This window comes from Gorilla gorilla, chromosome 16 (assembly GCF_029281585.2).
Source record: "Gorilla gorilla gorilla isolate KB3781 chromosome 16, NHGRI_mGorGor1-v2.1_pri, whole genome shotgun sequence".
Lineage (NCBI taxonomy): Eukaryota > Metazoa > Chordata > Mammalia > Primates > Hominidae > Gorilla > Gorilla gorilla.
The window spans coordinates 31,579,838-31,591,524 of record NC_073240.2 but is presented as its reverse complement, the minus strand read 5'-3'; the positions used below and the strand labels follow the sequence as shown (position 1 = coordinate 31,591,524).

The 11,687-nt window shown below is 45.5% G+C and overlaps 1 long non-coding RNA gene across 3 annotated transcripts in view; it reads right to left on the bottom strand.

The window, feature by feature from the left end:
- Positions 1-11,687, bottom strand: part of LOC115930836 (uncharacterized) — a 51,917-nt gene that overhangs the window by 17,753 nt on the left and 22,477 nt on the right. The window lies entirely within an intron of this gene.

The window sequence follows — 11,687 nt, the reverse complement described above, 5'->3', positions numbered from 1 at the left end:
AGCCTGCTTCGGGAATGCCACCTTTCTGCAGCGCTGCAGTTCCACACTCTCTCTTGTCTTCTCTCCACCGTCACGTGTAACATTTTGCACTGCTTTCTAAATTTCCTTTTTTTCTGCCAATGGCCTTCCTACCATTTCCTCTGCTGCCGTGTTAGAGTTCTGTGTGTTCACCTTTGATAAATACTTCCCATCAACAAATTCTGCAGATATGTTTTCTAATTTTTAGTTTTCTGCTTTTATCTTTAATATTTTCATTCTATTTTACTTTTTAAAAATTATTGTATATTTTTAAATTTTCGTAAAATATACGCAACATAAAATTTATCATTTTAACCAGTTTTAAGTGTACCATTCAGTGTCATTAAATACAGTCACATTGTTGTACAATCTTCACAACCACATATTCCCAGAACTCTTTTCATCTTCCCAAATTGAAACCCTGTCTCTATCAAACATCAACCATTCTTGTTTTGGTCCTTATTTTTTTTTTTTCTTTTTTTGAGACAGAGTCTCATTCTATCGCCCAGGCTAGAGTGCAGTGGTGCAATCTCTGCTCACTGCAACCTCTGCCTCCTGGGTTCAAGCGATTCTCATGCCTCAGCCTCCAGAGTCGCTGGGATTACCAGAGCGCACCACCAATCCCAGCTAATTTTTTATATTTTTAGTAGAGATGGGGTTTCACCATGTTGGCCAGGCTGGTCTCGAACTCCTGGCCTCAAGTGATCTGCCCGCCTCCGCCTCCCAAAGTGCTGGAATTACAGGCGTGAGCCACCACACCTGGCCTCCTTTTGGTCTTTATAAATTTGGCTAGGTACCTGATACAAGTGGATTCATATAGTATTTGTCCTTTTGTGACTGACTTATTTCACTTAACATGAAATAAGATATCCTCAGGATTCAGCCATGATCCTTTCACTTTTTTTTTTTTTTTTTTTTTTTGAGAGGAAGTCTCGCACTGTTGCCCAGGCTGGAGTGCAATGGCGTCACCTTGGCTCACTGCAACCTCCACCTCCCAAGTTCAAGCAATTCTCCTGCCTTAGCCTTCTGAGTAGCTGGGATTACAGGCACCCGGTTAATTTTTTTTTTTTTTTTTTTTTGTATTTTTAGTAGAGGTTTCACCATGTTGGCCAGGCTGGTCTCAAACTCCTGACCTCAGTTGATCTACCCGCCTCAGCCTCCCAAAGTGCTGGGATTACCAGCGTGAGCCACCGCGCCCAGCCAGTTCTCTTCTACTTTTATTTTGTTGTTGTTGTTCTAAGTTATTCAACAGATGCCTAATTCATGTGTTTCCAATTATTCTTATTTACTCAGATAAGTATTTTTGGCTCTGCATTTTATTCTGATCAAAGCTTTAACAGCAGTCCATACGTCTTAATATGCAATGTTTTCATTTGTATTTTCTGGATATTCTATAAGTTGAATTGTTGTACCTTCTTCAAGCTGACTTTTTAAATAAAGGCTCGTCAAGTGAAGCAGCAGTGGAAATGGAAAAGGAGCAAAGAAACCTGTAACTGGTTGTAATCAATTCCTTGTACACCCCACTGCACTCAGACCAGCCCGAACTGAGCTTTGTTGAGTGTTTTAAAATTTCCACATTTTTTAACTTAAAAATTAATTTCTAGTTACATTACCTTATGCTTTAAGCAAAATGCCTTTTGTTCTATTTCTAATATTTATAATGTGCTGAGGTGTTTCTGAGGGGTTTGTATGATCAGTGCCTGTGAATGGGTCCCTCTCTGAGAACGACCTGGGCGGGTGTGTGGGAGTTCCACCCCTGGCTTTGCTCACTGGCCTGGCTGGGGCCACGCTCCCTGTCAGCAGCATTCCTCTTTCAATCATCCTTCCATTTACCACAGGATGTTTAACGATTTACCGGATTTTCATTCTATTTTCAATACTTAACCTTGAATTCACATTTGTCTGCTTTTAAAATCAGCCCCACTGATTTCTTATGCTGAGATGCCTCTCTCGTTCATCCTTACACTCACACAACACCTCCCATCTCCACATGTGTGGGGAAAAATCCCACCCATTCTCCAGCACCAGCTGGGTGTCCTATACCGTTCAGCTCAACTCTGACACTAACTGGAGTTAGCACCAGCCCCACAGGGGAGGGGCTCAATTCCCAGGACTGCCCTGCTCCAGATGCCAGTTGTAAGTGGTGGGTCTGCAGGTCACCCACAGCTTCTGTCCAACTTGGCTATAAATCGGAGGTTCCCACGACCCCCTTCTTAGGTCCAGTCATTTGGTGGAACAGCGCAGAGAACCCAGGGCAACACTTTACTATGTTTATCCACTTATTATAAAGAATACAGCCAAATGGGAGAGAAATACAGGAAAAGATACGGTGGGGGTGGGTATGGAGCTGCCATGGCCTCTCCAGGAGCACCACCACGTGTTCCCCAACCCTGAAGCTCCCGCACCTGCACTTAGGAATTTTTAAGGAGGCTTCATCATGTAGGCATGATTGATTATTGATTCAATCTCCAACTCCTCTTTCCTCCCTAGAGGACGGGGTGTGGGGCTGAAAGTTCCAAGCTTCTAACCATGGCTTGGTCTTTCTGGTGACCAGCCCTCATCTAGGATTCCACCAAGAGTCGTTCATTAGAACAAAAGATGCTCCTATCACCCAGGAAATTCCAAGGGATTGGAAGCTCTGTACCAGGAACCCAGTCAAAGATGCTCCCAACCAATATTAGAACAAAAGATGCTCCCAGTACCCCCATCACTCAGGAAATTACAAGGGTATTAGGAGCTCTGTGTCAGAAACTGGAGACACAGACCAATATGTATTTCTTATTATTTTATACTCAATTTTATGTTTAACCTTTTTGAGGCACTTTGTTTTAGGTTTATTTATCTTGGATCTGCACTTATATTTTTAATACATATTGCTGATATATTTGGTTTAATATTTTTTTCAATATCTGTAATTAATATTTCTTTTGCATTCCCTTTTGGATTTTTTTTATTTCCCCCCTCCTTCTGATTATGTGCAATCCTTTTGTTAAAATGAAAGATTTATTGCTTTTATGTGTTTAAGTGGTTACCTATATAATTTTACATAATTCAACCTATAGTTCATGATTTATCAACCTGACAGTTTCTATTAATTCTCCACTTCTCACTTCAAACCCCAATATATTATTAGTTATCTTTTTGTTTTTAGGTTTTCTGCAGGTTCCTTATGCAACGCTCTGTGATATGCTTTAATATTTATCAATTCAGAAGAGTATCTGTTGACTACTATTGAGGGAAAATTGAAAGATGTTTAATAGGATGGGCAATTCATTCATTTTGTGGTAATCTTCCCTTTTACCTAATTTTCATAGTGCAATTATCTTTGTTATTTTTACAAATTCATGAGTTATAACATTTACTTTCTGAAATTAATTTCCTACCATCACATACATGGTATATTTATTTATGCAAAATGAATTTTCCTTCTTTTTCCTCATTTTGGCTTGAATATGCAATGATGTGTTTTATTCCTCTTATTCCCTTTGGAGATCTGAAATTCTTCCTCTATGATGGTAGCTTTGTTATTTTTGGCATTGTCTATTCTGTTTCCTGCTATTTACAGTTCGGGTAGGTTTTTTTTTTTTTTTTTCCTGTTCTGAAATGAGAACAGGAAAATGAGTTGTTGCTCTTCAATTTGTTTCCAAAACTCTGCAATTTACCTTTCATTTTGCTTTTCTATCTTTTAGCTCTTTTTTATTGAAATCAATTTCTTACTAACTTCTTACACAACATTTTGGAGAACTTTCTTGCATGGATTCAGTTATATATTTTGCTGCAGAATGAAATCTTTGTCTTTCTTTACAGACCATGGTCCACCCTGTGTTCACTGTTCCCCTGCAGTGCATTTGCAGGAATGCCTTGCCATTTATTTCACTCTTACTTTTGCTTAATTTGGGCAGCTCCGTGTGGATCTTTAAATTCCTCTGAAAAAGCAGGTCTCAGCCCCTTTCAGACTCTGTGCTCCCTCTTCTTCCTGCTTTCCTGGCCTGGGGTTCTGAGAGGAAGGCCAGCCCCTAGGATGGACAGCCTGGGCGTTTTTGTCTTTACCTTGTTGCTGTTGATGTTGGTCTGTTGGTGCTCCAATACATCTTAGGCATTACCCTGGAAGGAGATCTATATCATTATTTATTGCTCTAATTCATGAAATTCTGGGTCTTTGGGGTGAGAGAACTCTTATTCAGCTTTCTCAGTTAGCCGCGTACTCCCGGTGAAATTTCCCAACCTCTCTCCTTACGCCCTTCAACCTCCAGTCAGGACAGATAAAATGTCCATGGATTTGGCTGTTAGGGCTGGTAGTTGGAGGGCTGGTGGGAGCAGGAATTTGGTTATAGTCACATCCCCTTTCCTTCCTGCCCATAGGGAAGACACCTGAAGACCTCCTGCCTGTGACTTTCCTGCATCTGCTGAGATCCTTAGTGGGAGGCGGGACTTCTGCACTCATGGGCTCTCTTAAAACTTTTTCCCTCCAACTTACAACTTCCCTTCTCAATGAGCCTCACTCGAGACTGGCAGCGTAGGGTGGGGAGAGGGATCCGCTATTTGGGTTGGAGGGACACGCGGGGTGGGTCGCACTGATTCAGAGTCTGTCCTTTGCAGGCCCACACCACCTTCTTCTCTGTGTCCTCCTGGCTGCAGCGCTTTGAAGAGTGTGGCAGGAGGCTCCATCATTCTGTGTTGCTGCTGCTGTTTGCTATTGTTGCTTTTTTGGGCAGCGATATCTCTGATCCTGCCTTCCTCCACTTGCAACGCGTTGATAGTCACTGACCACATATTCAGGGCAATAGGTAACAATGGAGAGAGAGTGTGTTATGTCTCAGCACCAAGGCTGCTGGTAAATTATATTCCCAGTAATTTTAGAAGATCGTGGCAGATGCTTTTCACTTCATGTTGAAGCTATTCATCTTTACATTGAAGAACCTTATGAAGCTACAGAGTTTAATCTTTTTCCAACTATATTTGCCCCCTTTTCTTTCTGTGGTAAATGAAAATGGCCAAGAATTCGCCATTTAGTTTCTTTGTATTAATAGTGTAATTGTTTTTCAAACACATTATTTTAAGCTGTCATTTAAGATAAAGATAGTCTTGGTGAAATCAATATGTCAGGGTTAAAGTGAGTATGTTTTTCTCCTACACATTTGGTAGTTACCATACAGTCACCCCCATCTGTGGCGTTACTTTCTTTTCTTTTTTTTTTAGACAGAGTCTTGCTCCGTCACCCAGGCTGGAGTGCAGTGGCGCGATCTCGGCTCACTGCAAGCTCCGCCTCCCAAGTTCATGCCATTCTCCTGCCTCAGCCTCCCAAGTAGCTGGGACTACAGGCGCCCGCCACCATGCCTGGCTAATTTTTATATTTTTAGTAGAGCTGGGGTTTCACCATGTTGGCCAGGCTGGTCTCGAACTCCTGACCTCAGATGATCTGCCCAGCTCAGCCTCCCAAAGTGCTGGGATTACAGGCGTGAGCCACCACACCTGTCCTGTGGTGTTCCTTTCTGTGGCTTCAGTTATCTGTGGTCAACCACAGTCAGAAAATAGGCGAAGACAATAAGATGTTTTGTGACAGAGACCACGTTCACATAACTTTCATTACAGCATATGGTTATGATTGTCCTATTTTATTGCTAGTAACCGCTGTTAATTTCTTACTGTGCCTAATTTATAAGTTAAATTTTATCATAGGTATGTATATATCAGAGAAAAAACATATGTAGGGTTCACTACTACCCAAGGTTTCAAGCATCTACTGTGGGTCTTGGAACATATCCCTGTGGATAAGAAGGCACTACATTACAATATAGACTTCTGTTGTATTTTTCAAACATCATAATGCTCAAGAAATTACCATCCACTTGGAATTAGAATTTGCTGCAGTCCGAGCCATACTTCAGCATGCCCCCTGTGCCCTGGTCAACCTTGTTGGTTCTCTGGCTCCTGTGTGACCATATTAAACCCCCACCAGCATCCTCATTGCCAAGCCCCAGGTGGTGTCTGGAGAGGGACATGGGCTTAGTCACTTAAAAACACAGTGCCTCAAATCCTTTGTGGAAAAGACAAGTTCATGCTATTCAATTAGATTCAGAATTTCCAAATATACAGAAGCTCAGAGCTCATCTATGGCATCAGGTTCCAAACTTTTTTTTTTTTTTAAAGGTTAGTTCAAGTACAAAAGATAAGAGTATTTGTTCCAGAGACAGGTCTGGGGGACTTTGGTGTCTGGCCTTAAAGAGAAATTGTGAAGGAGTCATTTTGAAAATGGTGTTGGTATGTACTGGGGCCTCAGCCAAAGAGACTTGGGCTCAGGAGGCAGTGGGTCAGCCAGGCAGATGGGGGCTCATCCGCGTGTCTGTGACTGGGGGAGACGGGGACCCTGCCATCAGGAGGGAGCAGGAGTGGCAGCAGTGGGGGCCAGCAGTAGGTGTTTGTTCCAGATTCCCTGAGCTCTCCTGAGATTCTTCCAGACTCCTGGAAATAACTGGGCAGAGGAGAGCCAAAGCCAACTGGCTGAGGCCAACCCACAGCTGCAATTCAGATTCACATGGATGTGATCCCACTGAACTGCAGGCTGAGATTCAGTCCATTCACCTGAGACATGTGAGACCCCGTTGTGGTCTGAATTAAGATTCTTCAAATTTATATGTTGAAGCCCAACCACCGTACCTCAGACTGTGATCTTATTTGGAGAGGACCTTTAAAGAGGTAATAGAGTTAAAATGAGACCATGAGGGTGAACCTTAATCCATTCTGACTGGTGTCCTTATAAGAAGATGAGGTTAGGATACAGACACAGTCAGAGGGGTGATCGTCTGAGGCACAGGGAAAAGACAGCCATCTACAAGCTGAAGAGAGAGGCTACAGGAGAAGCCAGCCTTGCCCACCTTGATCTTGGACTTCCAGCCTCCAGAACTGTGAGGAAATGCACGTCTGTGTTTAAGCCCCCCAGGCTGTGGTTCTTTGTTGTGGCAGCCCCAGCCTCTAAGGCAGGCATCTGTCAGGTGCTGTCCCCTCTGCCAGACACAGGGGGCGCAGTCATGAGAAAGCTTCTCTTAGCTGGAAGCAGCTCGTTCTTAGGAAGGGAATTAGGTAAAAAGACAGTAAGGGCCACACAGGGAGGGATCCCAGCCTTAGACAATCATGGGAGACTTCCTAGGGTTGGTGGCGCCTCAGGTAAAATCAGATGAGGGGATTGAGGCCCACCCCAGCGACTTGCCCAGCCTCACACAAATAGCTGTTTGAACTGAGACTAGGAACTCAACATCCTGAGGCTGCCTTCGTTAACCTCAAACTTACTTTGTCCATTCTTCTTTGTAAATGGCAGGGAATGGAGAATGGCGCCCTGTGTTTTGGTGTCTGCAGTGGAAGGGGGTGTAGACCCCTCTGGCTGGCTTGATTCAAAGTATCAGTTCCGTCACTGGTATGTGCTGTCCTCTGTTGCTATGAAAATTTATGGCTAAAACCATCTTGCTTTGAAAGGTTAACTTTTTTTTTTTTTGAATTGGAGTTTGGCTCTTGTTGTCCAGGCTGGAGTGCAATGGCGCGATCTCGGCTCACTGCAGCCTCTGCCTCCTGGGTTCCAGCGATTCTCCTGCCTCAGCCTCCAAAGCAGCTGGGATTACAGGCATGAGCCACCACACCCAACAACTCTGTAATACCATGATTCCTGGGACACTAGTGGTCCCTAAAACTGCTTTTACTTGGGGCATGGGCAGGGCATGGGCTGAGAAGGAACATCCCCCGGGCCTTGCAGTCACAGTTTCCCATGGGATGTTTTAGCGCAGTTAAGCGCTGTTTAGCATGTTAAGGCACTGCAGCAAGAATAAGCATGCTGGGTCCTGATTCTGAAAACCTCTCTTTAAGGCACTCAGGCCTTGCGGTTCTGTTTTCTCTACACTCTCTGTGGTGCCTCTAGTACAGTGATTAAAAACAGTGGCCCCACAAACACGACCTCACCTTCAAATCCAACTCTGCCCCTGCCGACTGACCTCCAGCACACTGCTCACGTTATCCAAACTCGGGTGTCCCCACGTTAAAGGAGTGACTATAGTACTACCTGCCAAGACACTGTCTCAAGGACAGCCCAGAACACAAGAAGCACTCGAAAATGTCAGCTAAGTTTATTTTCCGCAGGATCAAACCTCACTCCTCCCACATAGGAGATGCCATCTTCTTGTTTTAAAGGCTTTATGACAAACAGGCATTCCTTTGAAGTTTAACAAATTCCTCCTGCCACCAAGACAATGACGTCTAGCAACACATTCTCTGGTGAGAAAAAGGAAAGTTTAGAAAGACATTGTCAGTTGTCTCTTCCTAAGTGATATCTACCAGGACCCAAATACCAAAAAGCACAGCTCAGAAACACAGGGGCTAGGCCGGGCACAGTGGCTCACGCCTGTAATCCCAACACTTTGGGAGGCTGAAGCGGGCAGATCACCTGAGGTCAGGAGTCTGAGACCTGCCTGGACAACACAGAAAAACCCCATCTCTACTAAAAATACAAAAATTAGCCAGGCATTGTGGTGCATCCCTGTAATCCCAGCTACTTGGGAGGCTGAGGCAGGAGAATCACTTGGACCCAAGAGGCGGAGGTTGCTGTGAGCCAAGATTGTGCCATTGCACTCCAGCCTGGGCAACAGAGCGAGACCATGTCTCAAAAAAATAAATAAATAAATAAATAAATAAAAATAAATAAATACAGGGGCTTTGGCAGTGGGTCCAGGAGGCATCTGGTGAGGTCATTAGGGAGGGGTCATTACACATGGAAAGCAGCAGAGACCGTTTACTGAGTACGTATTTGTTGAATGCTTTTAGGACATGAGATGAGAAGCGGGAGAAACACTCATGATGTGGAGCTGGAGGTGCGTGGGCAGCCGGTGAACAGTAATGGAACATTGACGCAAGCCAGGTGGGACGAGTGTGGTGGGATGGCCTGCGAGAGAGGAGCAGAGGGGACAGGGCTGGGCAAGTACCCAGAGGCAGCTGCCTGGTGCACCTTGAGAGGTATGCATGAGAGGAACACCAGAGAGGGCCAGGGTGGGCAGGGTGGCGGTGGGCAGGAGGAGTGAGGGTGGGAGAAGGCACTGTCTGGGATGGGAGATGGGGGTCTTCGGGATTCCCTAGTGCTTTCCCTAAGAGCAGTAGGGGCGACTGAAGGCTCTTGGCCAGAGAGTGGTATAATTCAGTTGTTTTTAGATTCTGGAAAAAGAACTGGGAGCTACAGCATATTCTTTCCACTTCTGCCCTAAACTTTGTTGAGTCCCATATGCTGGGAGGCTGACCAGGTGTGGCAGTGGGAGCTGGATCTCCCTCCAGTCTTAAGGTGAGATGTAGGATGTGATTTATAGGTCAGATATGAGATGGAAAATGGCAGCCGACAGGACGTGGCTGATGAGGGAATAACCTGCTCAAAGCCTGGGACAGAAGGACTAGGAGGAAGAAATGTTGAAAGAGGGTTTCAAGGCATTTTCCAGGAGAGTATGATCTAAAACATCTTCTCTATCTCCCCAGGTGAATGTTTGCTAGCGCTGCAGAGCCCCTCAGTCACTCAGTCGGTGCAGACGGGTGGCAGAAACCACTGGAGTCATGTGAATGGGGACACTTTCCTATGAACAGTGGTTACACAGGCAAAGGCACCCGCCCCTAAAAGAAGTCAAAGACTTTTTTTCTGCAACCAAGATGGCCGAATAGGAACAGCTCCGGTCTACAGCTCCCAGCGTGAGCGACGCAGAAGACGGGTGATTTCTGCATTTCCATCTGAGGTACCGGTTCATCTCACTAGGGAGTGCCAGACAGTGGGCGCAGGACAGTGGGTGCAGCGCGCCCTGCGCGAGCCGAAGCAGAGTGAGGCATTGCCTCACTCGGGAAGCGCAAGGGGTCAGGGAGTTCCCTTTCCTAGTCAAAGAAAGGGGTGACAGACGGCACCTGGAAAATCGGGTCACTCCCACCCGAATACTGCGCTTTTCCGACTGGCTTAAAAAACGGCGCACCACGAGACTATATCCCACACCTGGCTCGGAGGGTCCTACGACCACGGAATCTCGCTGATTGCTAGCACAGCAGTCTGAGGTCAAACTGCAAGGCGGCAGCGAGGCTGGGGGAGGGGCGCCTGCCATTGCCCAGGCTTGATTAGGTAAACAAAGCAGCTGGGAAGCTCGAACTGGGTGGAGCCCACCACAGCTCAAGGAGGCCTGCCTGCCTCTGTAGGCTCCACCTCTGGGGGCAGGGCACAGACAAACAAAAAGACAGCAGTAACCTCTGCAGACTTAAATGTCCCTGTCTGACAGCTTTGAGGAGAGCAGTGGTTCTCCCAGCACGCAGCTGGAGATCTGAGAACGGGCAGACTGCCTCTTCAAGTGGGTCCCTGACCCCTGACCCCTGAGCAGCCTAACTGGGAGGCACCCCCCACTAGGGGCAGACTGACACCTCACACGGCCGGGTACTCCTCTGAGACAAAACTTCCAGAGGAAGGATCAGACAGCAGCATTCGTGGTTCACGAAAACCACTGTTCTGCAGACACCGCTGCTGATACCCAGTCAAACAGGGTCTGGAGTAGACCTCTAGCAAACTCCAACAGACTGGCAGCTGAGGGTCCTGTCTGTTAGAAGGAAAACTAACAAACAGAAAGGACATCCACACCAAAACCCATCTGTACATCACCATCATCAAAGACCAAAAGTAGATAAAACCACAAAGATGGGGAAAAAACAGAGCAGAAAAACGGGAAACTCTAAAAAGCAGAGCACCTCTCCTCCTCCAAAGGATCGCAGTTCCTCACCAGCAATGGAACAAAGCTGGACAGAGAATGACTTTGACGAGTTGAGAGAAGAAGGCTTCAGACGATCAAACTACGAGCTACAGGAGGAAATTCAAACCAAAGGCAAAGGAGTTAAAAACTTTGAAAAAAATTTAGACGAATGTATAACTAGAATAACCAATACAGAGAAGTGCTTAAAGGAGCTGATGGAGCTGAAAGCCAAGGCTCGAGAATTACGTGAAGAATGCAGAAGCCTCAGGAGCCGATGCGATCAACTGGAAGAAAGGGTATCAGCGATGGAAGATGAAATGAATGAAATGAAGCGAGAAGGGAAGTTTAGAGAAAAAAGAATAAAAAGAAATGAGCAAAGCCTCCAAGAAATATGGGACTATGTGAAAAGACCAAATCTACGTCTGATTGGTGTACCTGAAAGTGACGGGGAGAATGGAACCAAGTTGGAAAACACTCTGCAGGATATTATCCAGGAGAACTTCCCCAATCTAGCAAGGCAGGCCAATGTTCAGATTCAGGAAATACAGAGAACGCCACAAAGATACTCCTCGAGAAGAGCAACTCCAAGACACATAATTGTCAGATTCACCAAAGTTGCAATGAAGGAAAAAATGTTAAGGGCAGCCAGAGAGAAAGGTCGGGTTACCCACAAAGTGAAGCCCATCAGACTAACAGCAGATCTCTTGGCAGAAACTGCAAGTCAGAAGAGAGTGGGGGCCAATATTCAACATTCTCAAAGAAAAGAATTTTCAACCCAGAATTTCATATCCAGCCAAACTAAGCTTCATAAGTGAAGGAGAAATAAAATACTTTACAGACAAGCAAATGCTGAGAGATTTTGTCACCACCAGACCTGCCCTAAAAGAGCTCCTGAAGGAAGCACTAAACATGGAAGGGAACAACCAGTAC